Raw genomic sequence first — 13,349 nt, forward strand, 5'->3', positions numbered from 1 at the left:
AGTGGTTCAAACAGGATAGAAGTTTATGTCTCTCTCATGCAATGGTTTGGAGATAGGCATGTGATCCAAGGTGAATGAGGCAGCTGTGCTCTCCAAGGTCATGCAGGGACCCAGGTTCCTTCTGTTTTGTTGCTCTGCCATCCCTTCACGGCCCAAACTCATCTACCCACACCATGTCCTGATTCCAGCCATGGGAAGCAATTTCACTGGGAGGGGTATTTCTATTATTAAGAGGAAGAGGAGAAAAACAGAAATGGGAAAACAAGCAGCATACTCTGCCATCCCTACTTGTCCTTTATCATCCAGTTTGCACGGTGCTGCCTCTGCAAAGCCTTCCTGAATCTCTTCCCAAGAAGAATTCATCATCCCCTCCTCTGTGCTTCTACAGCCCCTTGTATCAATACTTGTTCCTTTATACTCCCCAGTTTACAAGCCTGATCCCCTCACTTGTAAATAATAAGCACTGTAAGTACTGAGCACTTGCTACGTCCTAGGCACTGTGCTAGCAAGTTTTATGCATTAAGTCATTTAATATTCCCACAACCCTGGGGATTTCCTCCTCTGTGAAATGGGCATAACAGGGATACTAACCTCATAGGGTTGCTGTGAAGATTAAAAGAACAGGTATTGAGATAGGTACTGAGTACATGCTCAGTAAAGAGTAGCTACTAGTATTGTGTAAATACAGATTGATACATGTACCAATGTAAGGGGTTAGTCCAGTTATAAATTATGCTCCCTGCCCTACACAGCTCACAGCTGAGCTGGGAACGTTAACCTCATGCCAGCGTGTGTAGGCACCTAGAGGTACACAGTCCAAGGGTTCTTGGTAAGGTGAGAAGTGCTCTACAAATATAAAATGCCTAAGTCATGGAAGGCACTACTTTATCCCCCTCCCCTCAAGTGAGAAAGCTAACTTACCCCAGGCCACACAGCTAGTAAGTGCCAGAACCATGACTCAAACCAGACTTATTTTAGTGGGTGAGGGGGGGCAGTGTTTGGCTAGATAAGTGCCATGAATCTGTGACACTTGATAGACCACGTGGAGAAAGTCCAGACGCTTAGGCCATACACAACACTACCACTACCTAGTGGCAGCAATGAGTATTGCAGTCATAGCATCTCATTCACTCAAATGAGGCAGAAGTATCCCAAGTATCAATTTTGAACTGTTTTAATATATTAGATATAATCAAGATCTTTTCAAAACATGTGGTTTTCTCTCTCTTATCAACAAACTATATCAGGTCATTTCCATTGTTCTTAGGCACTCGCATTTCCTAATTTGTTCTTCTTTACCCTTTAGAATTTCTGAAATCAGAATGTGTGTTATAATAATGGGTCAGCCTCCAAGAGGAGGAACAAGTTGTCAGGTAGTTGTCAGGTATATGCAGTGTTACTTCAGATGTGTGATTTACAATGAAAGAGTTGGTTATTAACTTAAATTTGGATCCCTAATTACTGCTTTAAATGTCTTCAAAAAGATTTCATAGTGATACAAAGAAAAAGTTACTGTTTATGCAAGAAATGGCCTGCCACCCACCAGTCAGTGCAGTTACTAGCAGTAACAATTGCCCAGTCTTCCCAAATACATCAGAGAATTTTCTGAGTGGCGTGAGGTGGGTCTGACAAATTGGTCCATCAAGTCCTATAACGCAGACACTAAACACCTACCTGTCAAAAGCTTCCAGCTAACTTTCAAGAAAAGCTGTTTCACCTCCAGCAATATGCAGTGCAGTTTGTGGAGAGAGGAGGGGCACTGTGTGTTTATCCAAAGCAGAAATCCACATGAAACACCAATAGTCTTCAATATGTCTCAAGATGATACTGTTAATTTTTTAAAAATTAAGTTCACTTACATGAGATGCAAAAAAGCAGCACCATCACCATGACATTCTGCATAATTATTGATGACCTAAAGGGGAGCTACAGCATATCGTATAGACGTCCCAGGGTACACGCAAACATTGACTGTGATCCTGAAAAACAAAGGGAGCGCTTGTAGGAACAACTGTGTGCTCTCAGTTGTTTTTCTTAATTATGTACCTATAATGTGGCAGTTCTGCCCCCAACCCAATGTGGACTTAAATCATTCGGACATCTTACATGGAGCACTGTCTTAGTATCAAGAAGCTCCAGTTTTCCCTTGACTCTATGCCGCTCATTATAGAGGTGTGACATGTGTCACCTGTTCTGACACTCTTTTCTAGCATTATGTTGTCCCACCATGACATGAGAATGATAACATTGGGTTGGCCAAAAAGTTCGTTCGTGTTTTTCATAAGATGGCATGGAAAAACCCGAGCGAACTTTTTGGCCAACCCAAACTGTCAACGATAGCAATGTAGGTTTGTACAGCGCTTCAGAGTTTCCAAAGTCCTCACGCGTATTTGCTCAGATAATTCTCACAACTGCTCCAGAAGGCAGTCCTTTTTTACTGATGGGGAAATGGGGCTCAGAGAGCTGACCTGACCTAGGTCACACAGCATGACTGAACCCTCCTCGTCCCCTCTCATCCCTTCTCCTTCATCCACCACCCTGCCAACTTCCTTTCTCTCTCTCCCTTCAGCCTTTCTCTGTTTCCTTTCTCTCTCCACGCATCTGTGCTTCCCTGTCTCTGTTTCTCTCCATCCCTGTCTTAGGAGTTTATTTTTCTTTCCTTCCCTCTCTTTTTTTCTCTTTATCCCCATATCTCTCTGTCTCTTGTCTTATTATCTCTTTAATTTTCTGTCTTTTTCTTAGTTTCCCTCTGTTCTTAACCATCTTATTGCCTCTCTCTTCTCCCTCCTCCTGTTTTCTCTCCTTCCCTCCCCTCTCTCCCACTCCTTTTCCTCCTCCCCTCCCTCCCCTGGTTTCTTAGAGCCTAAAGATGATAGTTTTCTCTCCTACAGGCCAGCATCTCTCTCCTCTGAGGAAGAAGTGAATGGAGCATAGGGTAGCAATGAGAAGGCGTCTTGGCCTTTGTCGCCCCCTAGAGTCTGTTCATTTTGCCCGAACTTCCTGCCCCACACTGATCCCCTTCAGCCCCAGCCGGCTGTCCCAGAACAGGGATTCCTGGGGAGAACCCAGCCAGGACCAGTCTCCACATATCTTGCCTGTGTCTGTCTGAAAAAACCAAGTTAAATGGAAAGTTCTGGGCATCTTGACAGGGAAAGTAAAACTAATGCCAAATTTGGAATTCCTAGATGTGGATTGGATCCTGGCTCTGTCAGTTACCAGCTTTATGACTTTAGGCCACCACCTTGTCTTTCTGAACCTGCGTGCCTCACCCACGAGGTGGGTTACCTTGCAAGGGCTGTTGTCAGGGATTAATTAAGGCCGTGATGGTGAAAACACCTGCTGTATCACGGGTGCTCAGTTAAGTGTTGATTTAGACTCAGACTCGCACAAAAGGGAGGCTGCTCAAGAGTGAGGAAGTGGAGAAGGAAGGGGTGTTTAGTACAGGAGCCCCATGTGCTGTAATTGCAAAAAGTGGCCACGAATTCTTCCCCAGCCTTCAGGAGATGGAGTCTGTTTCCTCACCCCCTGAACATGAGTTGCCTTTGTGATTTACTTTGGCCAAAGGCTGTTAGCAAATGTGATGCAAGCAGAGGCTTAAAAAGCACTTACACATCGGGACTTGGCCTCTCTTGCTGCTCTGGGAAGCCTGGGACTGCCCCCAAGTGAAGAATCCCCGGCCATCAGCCAACCAGCCACCCACCCACCAGGCATGTAAGTAAGGCCATCGCTGCCATATGATCACAGATGCGTGAGTGTCTTCATTATTTATTGCTGCATAACAAGTTACCCCCAAAGAAGCTTAAAACCACATTTATTATCTCAGTTTCTGAGGGTTGGGAGTCTGGGAGCAGCTTAGCTGGAATGGGAATCTGGGGGCTGGCAAGAGCACGGGAAACCGAGTCAGCACCGGCCACACCCTGCCTGCTATGGAGCCCCCTGGTGCAGCCCCGGCTCGACACACAGGCAAGCCTGCTTCCCTCCCAGGGAACTGAACATCAGGACCCGGAGGGTCCTCGGCCGTGAGCCTCCCCAAGCCCTCGTTAAACAAATGGGGAAGCTTGCCCAAAATCACACCACAAACCTGCAGCAGCAACAGGATTAAAGCCAGCACTTCTGCTCCCTGCCCTGGGCTTGTTTCTTTGCAATATATAAAGAGCACATCGCAACCCTGGTGACAGTTTTGTTCAAAACGGAATGGATTTTAAAATATTGCCCTTCTGGGACTCCAAGACCAGTCCAGGGCAACAAGGAAAAACTAGCAAGAACAGGAAGGAGAGAGAACTTATTACCTGATTACTTCTCCTTCACCCCGCCCTCCTGCCCCTTCTCCCTGCCCATTGCAACCCAGGATGCCTGCCTCCGTATGACCAGACCTCACTGAGGCACCTGCCCCAATACTGCTTCCCAAGAGATGCATGTCAATTAGAGAAAATCAATATCAGAATCTAAACCTAGTCCTAGAATCTTAGCGCCTCAGTACAGGAAGGAAACTTCTCCTGGACTGTGTTCTCTCCATGACAGGTGGCTATTCAACCTCTGCTTACATGCTTCCAGAGACCAGGAACTCACTACCTCCTGAACTGGTTGGAAAGAATTGGTTGAAAAGCGCTTTGGAGACAGATCTACCTACATTCAATCTCTGTGACAAACAGCTGTGCAACCTTTGATAAGTCATTTGACCTCTCTACTCAAATTTCTGCTCTGCAAAATGGGAATTAAGCCTCCTGAGCAGGGTTGTTGTGATAATTAAATGAGGTTATAAATGTGTGCAAAATTCCCAGAAAGTAATCAGCACACGACAGTTTTTATTACATAAGCAGAAGGTGAGAACAAGAGGGAACACAGGGATCTGCCTCTTAGAGTGACTACTTCCCTCCTGAGCAGCCCCCATTCCCACGTCCCAGTCGGGGATGCAAGAGATTAGGATCTCCTGAGGTTTCTCCCCGGACACAGGAAGTCAGAATTCACCCATCAACTCAGGGATGCAGGAAAGCACTGGGCAGCTGAGTGTCAGAGGGTGAGCTGTGCTCTCAGATGGATGTGCTGGGCCTGGAATATTCAAGGATGGAGGAAGAAAATGAGAGGAGAAAGAGAGGAGGAGAGAGAAACCAAGTGTGTATACGGAGGTGATGGAGAGGTTTTAGCGAGAAGTCAGTCATGTTGGCGTAGCTAGGACGCCACAGCCCAGGCATAGGTGAGGGGAGTTAGGAAATACCTCCTCTCCTCTGCTTGTTCTTTCTCCAACATCGGAGTTACTCTGCATCTCTGGGAGGGTGGAGGACGGGGCAGGGAGAAAGAAGTTGGCAAGGCTGCTGCTGTGAAGTCAGAGAGGCGCAGGCTGGATCGGAGTGAAGAATCCGACACTGGGGGGCAGGGGTGCACCTCTCATCATGCAAATCATCTTCCACAAAGCAAAACAAATTTGCAAGCAAATCACTGAGTGAGCGAAGTGGCTAGGGAGCATTGGAAAGGAAAAGGAAACTCATTACACCTTCCCATTGTCATTCTCCTACAATATACAAACTGCCACAAGAGCCTTTTGATTTAGTCGCTGCCTCTGTGATTTATCTTAGTGTCTTTATAAACTGCTCAGAGGCTTTCCCTGGGCTTTGTTTGAGCTCAGTATCTCCCGTAGCTCCTCCACCCCCTCCCTCTGCCCTTTTCCTGAGCCCCTACAGGCGCTACCAGCCTTCACCTCTCTGGGACGTAACAGTGCCCTGAGTTACCAGCCCCAGGCTACGGCCCATAGCCGGTCGCTTTCCCTAAACCCTACCCACACCTTTGTAAACAGTCCCTTTCAAAAACTCACCTCCTTACCTAGAATAGGCAAATGCATAGAGACAAAAAGTAGAACGGGGGTTGCCAGGGGCTGAAGGGAGTGGGGAGAGGCATTAGTGTTTAAGGGATACAGAGATTCAGTTGGGGAAGATGAAAAAGTTCTGGAGATGGATGGTGGTGAAGGTTGCACAACAGTGTGAATGTACTTCTACAGCTAGAGCAACTAAAGTCAGAAAGGATTAACTAACTTGGGCAGTTATTCCTCCTCCTCCTCCCACTCCATCATCCATCCATTCACCCATCTACCCTCCTACCCTTCCAGCCACCCATCTCCATCATTCATTCATAATCTCATGTATCCATTCAGTTAGTCATCAAACATTCTCAGGTGCATGAGCCTGTGCTTGACCCCCAGAGTTGGATCAGCAGGCTCTGGCCCTCGGGGAGCTCACAGGCCAGAGAAACACACACCTAACTTTTGAAACCACAACTCTGAGCAGCACAGTGCTGTGGACAAAGACCTGGGTCACCGTCCTGACTCCACCCTTAGATAACATCCCTGGGTACCACTATCCCCTTTTTATCATTTCCTACGTACAGGCCAGTTTCTGCCACCAGATCCAGAGACTCTGAAAAACACAGGGACCGAGTCTTCTTCTTCATCATCGTAGCCTGCAGCCATTAAGCTGAGACTCCACGGGAGCAGTCACTAAGCACTGTCCAAGCTCAGCTAACCACTTAACATGGTGCTGTGGACTGAGCTGTGTCCCCGCCAAACTCCTATGTTGAAGCCCCAACACCCAATGTGATAGTATTTGGAGACAGGACTTTTAAGGAGGTAATTAAGGTTAAATGAGGTCATAAGGGCAGAGCTCTAATCTGACAGAACTGATGCACAAAGGAAAGACCATGTGAGGACACAGCAAGAAGAGTCATCTACAAGCCCAGGAAACAGGCCTCACCAGAAACCAACTCTGCTGGCAGCCTGATCTCGGACCTCCAGCCTCTAGAACTGAAAAAGCACGTTTCTGTTGTTGAAGCCACCCAGTATGTGGTATTTTGTTATTGCAGCCCAAGCAGACTAATACGTGGATGATCCCCATTCATCTTCACAGCGATCCCTTCTTACGGATGTGGAACGTAAAGTTCAGAGAGGGGAGATCAGTTGCCAAGGTTACAGTCCGAAAGGGGCAGAATCCAGACTCACACTTTGGTCAGGCAAACACCAAAACTGCTGCTCTCAAGCCTTTGCTATGCCGTCTCCCTCAGCGTCCCAGTACCAGCAAAGGGCCTGGCCAGAGTATGAGCTTCATGAATGAATGGATGGATGGACAGTTGCCCGTCATCCTGACACCTGAAGATGTCTCTTCTATCCCAGGCCCTTTAAAGACGTTCACCCAATACCCGCCCTGTAGTCTTGGGGAAGCCATAGCACCCAGCCCATCTGGGTCTCAGGAGGGAACATCCAAACCAAAAGGAGAAGTTAGAGAAAGCTGAATGGACAGTGAGGGGGGAGGTGCTCCAGACAGAGTGTGAGTGTGAGCAAAGGCTGGGAGGCAGGAGAGCAAGTAGGGTCACACCCAGGGGACAGAGATGGGAGGAGGAGGGAGGGAGGGTGTTGACAGAGAGGCTGGAGAGGAAAGCGGGGGCCTGAGAACCTTGGAATCAGAGAACCAGAGAATCAAACAACTCTGAGGCCCCAGGCTCCTGGTCCCAAATCCAGGAGCCACTGACCGGAAGGCAGCCAACAGCCCATCTGTAGCTCCAGAAAGACCTAGAGGCACATGGGCTGTAATTGGAACTGCAGAAGGACCTGCAATCCCTAGGTGGATAGACAGCTATATAAGCATGGGATGAGGATGAGATACCATTGTAGGGATGGCCATCATCTTCCAAGCACCCCTGTGGGCCAATTGTTTTACATCCCTGAGAGACAGGGGGCATCGTGCCTATTTTACACATGAGGAAATCGGAAACCGAGGTTTGGAGGGATTAAGCCATTTGTGTCAAGGCACCTGGCTGGTAGGTGGTAAGGCTGGGATATGGCCTCAGCCTGCCTGATCCCAAAGCTTGGGCCCTTATGTACACATTGTGCACATTCGAATGAGCTTGGAAACTGTAACCCAGAGACCCACTATTGGTCAGAAGACAGGGCAACTGGAGACCACTGCCCAGCACCGTGTTTATCGCACATGGTGCCCAGTCAGTCAGCACTGAGGGACTAAACAGCCTCCCGATGGCTTCCCTGGCCTTCCTGCGACTCACGTCTATTCCTCCATCATCTCCAGGTACCTCTACCCTAGGAATTCTTCCAGGAAACACCACAGGGTCATCCTCCAGTGAGGTGGCGAGGGCTTGTCACTGAAAGCAGAGGCAAGTGCCTGGGGAGAGGCTTGGAGACATGACTAGTGAAGTTCCTTCCTGGGCTGCCTGGGGAATCTCCATCACTCCGCCACCCAAGAACCCACCCTGGATCCACACTGCCTCTCTCGCCAAGACTCAGTGCTTTTCCAGCTGTGGCTTATGGCTCCAGTTTTTAGCATCAAGGGGCTCTACTCCAGCTGAACAGGCCTCTCTATGGCTTCTTTAGGTTCCCTCTTCCTACCCCGAAGCTGCCTCTGATATCTCCTCTTAATGCCATTTTTCAGAGCAGAGGTCAGCGCCCATCTTCCAGGAAGCTGTCCTAACTGTTCAGGGACAACAGAGACCAGAAACACGGTGGACACTCACCGTCTGGGCCCTTCCCTGGGGTCCTTAAATTATTTCACCTTAATGGCCTCTTAGTCCCTAAATTAACCCAACTTTCACTGGGCGCTTTCTTTGGGGGAAAGCTCAGGGAAAAGGGTGGGAGTCCTGCCCTTGAAGAGCTGACAGGCAGTGGGGGCAGAGGTATAGGTGAAAAATTAAAAGGCAGCATGAGCAAGAACTGTGTCCTTGAAGACGAGTGACCTTTAGGAAGGTGGGAATCCAGCAGCTTGGGTGTGGGTGGTGAAGCCAGGCAGACCCAGGTATGAATCTCTTCTCTGGAACTTTCTGGGTATGTGACCTCAGGCAGGTAACTTTACTTCTCAGGGTTTCAATTTCCTTATCTATCAGAGGAATATTGTGAGAATTAAATAAGAGGTTGCTAGTGTACAGGTGGGTGACTATAATTAATAATACTCTATTGTATATTTGAAAGTGACTAAGAGAGCAGATCTTAAAAGTTCTCATCACAAGAAAAAGAAAATTTGTAACTGTGTGGTGATCAATATTAACTAGACTTATTATGGTGATCATTTCACAATATATACATATATCAAATCATTATGTCGTACACATGAAATTAATATATGTCAATTATATCTCATAAAGGGAAAAAAGAAAATTAGCAGTGAAAGGAGTTATAACTAAATATGCTGCAAACATTGAAAGATAAAAGGGTATTATGACAAATTTTTGCACATAAATACAAAAATGTGGATGAAATGAGCAAATTACAATTTGCCCAAACTGACTCAAAAAAATTAAAATATCTAGGTAGCTCTACAGTCACGAACTATTTTAAATCTGTACTTTAAAAATTCTCTTCCCCTGAAAGAGAATCCAGACCCAGAGTGTTTACTTAAGGAATAAGTAATTTCAGTCTTACAGAGCTGTTTCAAAATAGAGAAAAAGAGGGAATATTCCCAACTTATCATATGAAGCTATCATAAACACGGTATCAAAACCTGAAACGAACAGTATGAGAAAGGATAATTATAGGCCAATTTAACATAGAGGTAAAAATTCTAAACAATAATAAAAAGCTGAATGCAGAAATGTATAAAAAGGATAATTCATTATGAGCAAGTTGGATTTATCTTAGTCGTGCAAAAATGATCTGACATACCAAAATGTTTAATGTAATTTGCCATATAAACAGATTAAAGAAGAATGGTGTGCTCATTTCATTAGATGCAGGAAAGGTATTTGATAAAATTTAACAGCCGTTCATGATTGAAAAGTGAAAAGCTTTTTAGCAAATTAGGAATAAAAGAACACTTCCTTAACCTGAAAAAGATGACCTGTCATTCTATTAAGACTGAGAACAGTTCTATTCACAAGTGCTAATTGGCTTACTTTTTCTCAGTTAATTGATATATTTAACGAGAACCACCTGGAAGCAGTGACTTAATCCAGAGGAGTGAGTCTAACGATAGGAGTTTCTAGGACTACTGTCGTGAGGCAGAGGAAATGTTTTTGGCAAGCCTTGCAGTGCTCTTCAAATCTCCTTAATATGCATAGACTGTTGCTTATGTATTTTCATTCGTCCAATGAATACTTATTAGATATAAAAAAACACAACAAAATGTCAAACATTGTACATTGATACCTTATGTACATTGTACAATGCACATGTACATTGTACATGTACAATGTACATTGATCATAGATCATATGTACATTGATCGTAGATCAATGATCATAGATCATTGATCTATGATCCTCAAAACTGATGATAAAAAGTCTATCCTTGCATTAGAAAAAAAATCTAAAGGATGAATTTCCAGAATCTCTATGTGGTAGGATTACAGGTAAATTTTATTTTCTTATTAGAGCTGCTCCTTCATTTAGTAAACAAATATTTATTGAACAACATACCTATTAGGTGCAAGACACTATGCTAGGTCCTGGAATGAAAAAGAAATATAGAAAATAGGAGTGTGGATTATGGTGCCAGACCATGGCTCTGCTAGGCTCTGCTACCCATTAGCTGTGCAGCCTTGGGTAAATTGCTTAACTTCTTTGCTCCTCAGTTTGCCCATCTGTAAAATGGGGATTTTAAAAAAAAAGAAAAAGAAAAGAAGATGCATGTCAATTACCTGGCCTACAGTATCTGAACAAAAATAGCAACTATTATTATTGCCTGGAAGGGAAAAACGACATGTAGCAAAAGAGAGAGACAGGTGAAATGCTCTCAGTGCTCAGAGAAGCGGGTGAGAGGATATCAGAGACAGGGGAAGGATGAAGGAAGGCTTCCTGGAGGAGGAAGATTCGGAGCTGTGCCTTGAAAGCTAAGTATTTCCACAGGCAAATAAGAGGTGGAAGGCATTCCAGGTAGAGTGCACAGCCTGAGCAAAGGCCCAGAGATGAGAAAGTGTTTGAGTTAAAGGCACTAACTACTCTGGTGGAGCTGAAGCACAGGGTCCATTCCAGAGGCTTTACTGTGCTCCACGCTAAATGTTGTGAGGCAGCCACTCTTCTCCCCTCAGTTTCGCCATCTGTAGAATGAGGCCGCTGGAGTCAGTCACCCCTGGGCCCCCAGGCCCTGCAGCACATTTCATTCTACAGTGTCCAATCTCCCGGACTCCTAAACGCTTCCACATGTCAACCCTGACCTGGCTCTTATCTTTGCCTGCAGAACACAGCCAGCCGTCCCGCTTCCGGGCCTTGGACGGCCTCCCCACAGTCCCGGAGCAAACAGCTATTCTAGGGCCACCAGTCATGTGGCCCCCGTTCCAACAGAAACACAACACCCAGGGTGGTGGGCCCTATGCAAACATTCGCCTCACTTCCCTTCTCGGGCCTCGGTAGTGCCTGAGGATGATGTGGGTTTATTTGGGGTCTGCGGGATGCAAAGAATGTTGTCATTCTCAGGGAACTCCGAGTCCCGTTCGCACTGCTTATTCTGGCTCCTCTCCGTGGATGCTGCAGACGTTGTTGTCTCTTACTTCCAAAGGCTCCCAGTTCCAAGAGAAGTTTTATGTTTCAGAGAAATGAAGTAAGTGCCTAAAGGGGCAGTGGCATCTTTAACTGCTGGAGTACAGGGCTGAGCAGGGTTGAAGGTTCAAGCTGTGTCATTCCCCCTCACGGCCCCAGGCCCCCACTCCCACAGATGTCAGGCATTTGCTTTTTCAACCTGGAATCTGAGAATTCTATGATCTTCAAACTAATGGAATTTGGGGCTACTAGGACCTTAAGAATTGTAGAATTTTAGACATCCTAGAACCATGAAATTCTAGAATCTCAGAGTCAGAATCATTGTGTCCAGGGAAGATACAGGTTCCACCACCGCCTAGCTGTGTGACTTTGGGCAAGTTATTTAACATCTCTGTACCTCCATTTCCTCATCTATAAAGTGGAGTAATAATGGTACCTACTTCCCAGGGTTATTGTGTTGAATTAATATGTTAATATGTCATATGTTAATATGCGTAAAGCACCATAGAAGTGAGGCCTATAGTTCTAAGATCACACTGCAGGGCAACAGTTGGTGCTACTGTCCAGATCCCTGGCCTTCCCTTCTAGAAGTTTCCCCACTCAACCCCACCACCTCTCAAGATAACTAAGAAGGGACCAGCCTTGGGACCATATACACCCTTCAATGATGGCACCACCCTCACAATAGGTACTCTGCTGTGGAGAATTTCTACGCAACAGACAGGTTTCCCATGACCCAAAAAATACAATGGGCAGAATCATGTTTCCTCCTAGAACAAGTAGTATTTGGCAGGTGGAATCAGTGAAAGGCTCTGGGATCATTTACTACGCTCAGTGGGTTGACTGGGTTCAGCGGGGTGGTTCTTCTGCCCCACGTGATGTCAGCTGGGGCTGCAGACTTCAGGGGGCTCAACTGGGCTGGAATATCCAAGATGGTTCACTTGTATGTCTGGCATTTTGGCAGGGATGGCTGGAAGGCTGGACCCAGCTGAGATACTCGGGCATCTGGGCCTCTCTCATCCCATGTAGTTTCAGGGCCTCTCCCTCCCCAGGTGGCTTCTCCACGTAGTGTTTCTATCAGGGTAGCCAGACTTCTTAGATCACAGCTCAGGGAGCTCAAAAGGACATGAGTGGAAGTTGCCAGGACTTCTTAAAGCTTGGGCCAGTGAAACAGGGAGAATTCTAAGATGGCCCCCAAGATTCCCACCCACAAGTGCACATGCTCTGTATAATCCCTTCCCCTTAAGTGTGAGTGGGACCTGAAAATAGGAGAAAGTCACTCTGTTGATTAGGTTACATTATATGGCAAATGCAATGGCATAGATTATGTTATACTATGTAAGATGCCATCATAGCAAACTGGAGAGAGAATCTCCTGCTGCCTTTGAAAAACCGAGCTGCCACATTGAGAGAGGGCCATGGTGCTAGGACTTGAGAGCAGCCTCTAGCAGCTTAGACAGACCCCTGGCCGAGAGCCAACCAGACAATGAGAACCTCAGGCCTACAGCCACAAAGACCTGAATGCTCCCAGGAGAATTCAGGAAGAGGACCAACCCCAAGCCTCAGATGAGATCACAGCCCCAGCCAACACCTTGCTTTCAACCTGGTGAGACCCTGAGCAGAGAACCCAGCTACACCATGCCTGGACCTACAGAAATGTGAGCTAATAAATGGGTTTTGTCTGAAGCCTCCAAGTTTGCGGTAATTTGTTACACAGCAGTAGACCTTCTAGCCAGAACTGGCAGAGCATCACTTCCACTACTCTATTGGTCAGAGGAGTCACAGGGCCAGCCCAGGTCATTGTGAGTGGGGGCCACACAGGCTGTGAATATCAGGAAGCATGCTTCATCTGGGGATATCTTTGGATATAAATGAGTATATCAATTATA

General features: G+C 46.4%; 1 protein-coding gene across 6 annotated transcripts in view; it reads right to left on the reverse strand.

Moving 5' to 3' along the window:
• LOC309646906 (uncharacterized protein) overlaps window positions 1-13,349 on the reverse strand; it is a 231,055-nt gene that overhangs the window by 154,882 nt on the left and 62,824 nt on the right. For 4 of the 6 annotated variants that reach the window (XR_014255639.1, XR_014255640.1, XR_014255641.1 and 1 more), the window contains 2 exons: window positions 5,216-5,453; window positions 1,860-1,979 (listed from right to left, as the gene is read on the reverse strand). The exons of the other annotated variants lie outside the window; for them this stretch is intronic. The gene's annotated coding sequence lies outside the window, so the exon portion shown is untranslated. The remainder of the gene's footprint in view (window positions 1-1,859; window positions 1,980-5,215; window positions 5,454-13,349) is intronic. 6 annotated transcript variants of the gene reach the window in all.

The sequence above is a fragment of the Balaenoptera physalus genome (assembly GCF_965194825.1).
Source record: "Balaenoptera physalus genome assembly, chromosome: 1".
Classification (NCBI taxonomy): Eukaryota; Metazoa; Chordata; class Mammalia; order Artiodactyla; family Balaenopteridae; genus Balaenoptera; species Balaenoptera physalus.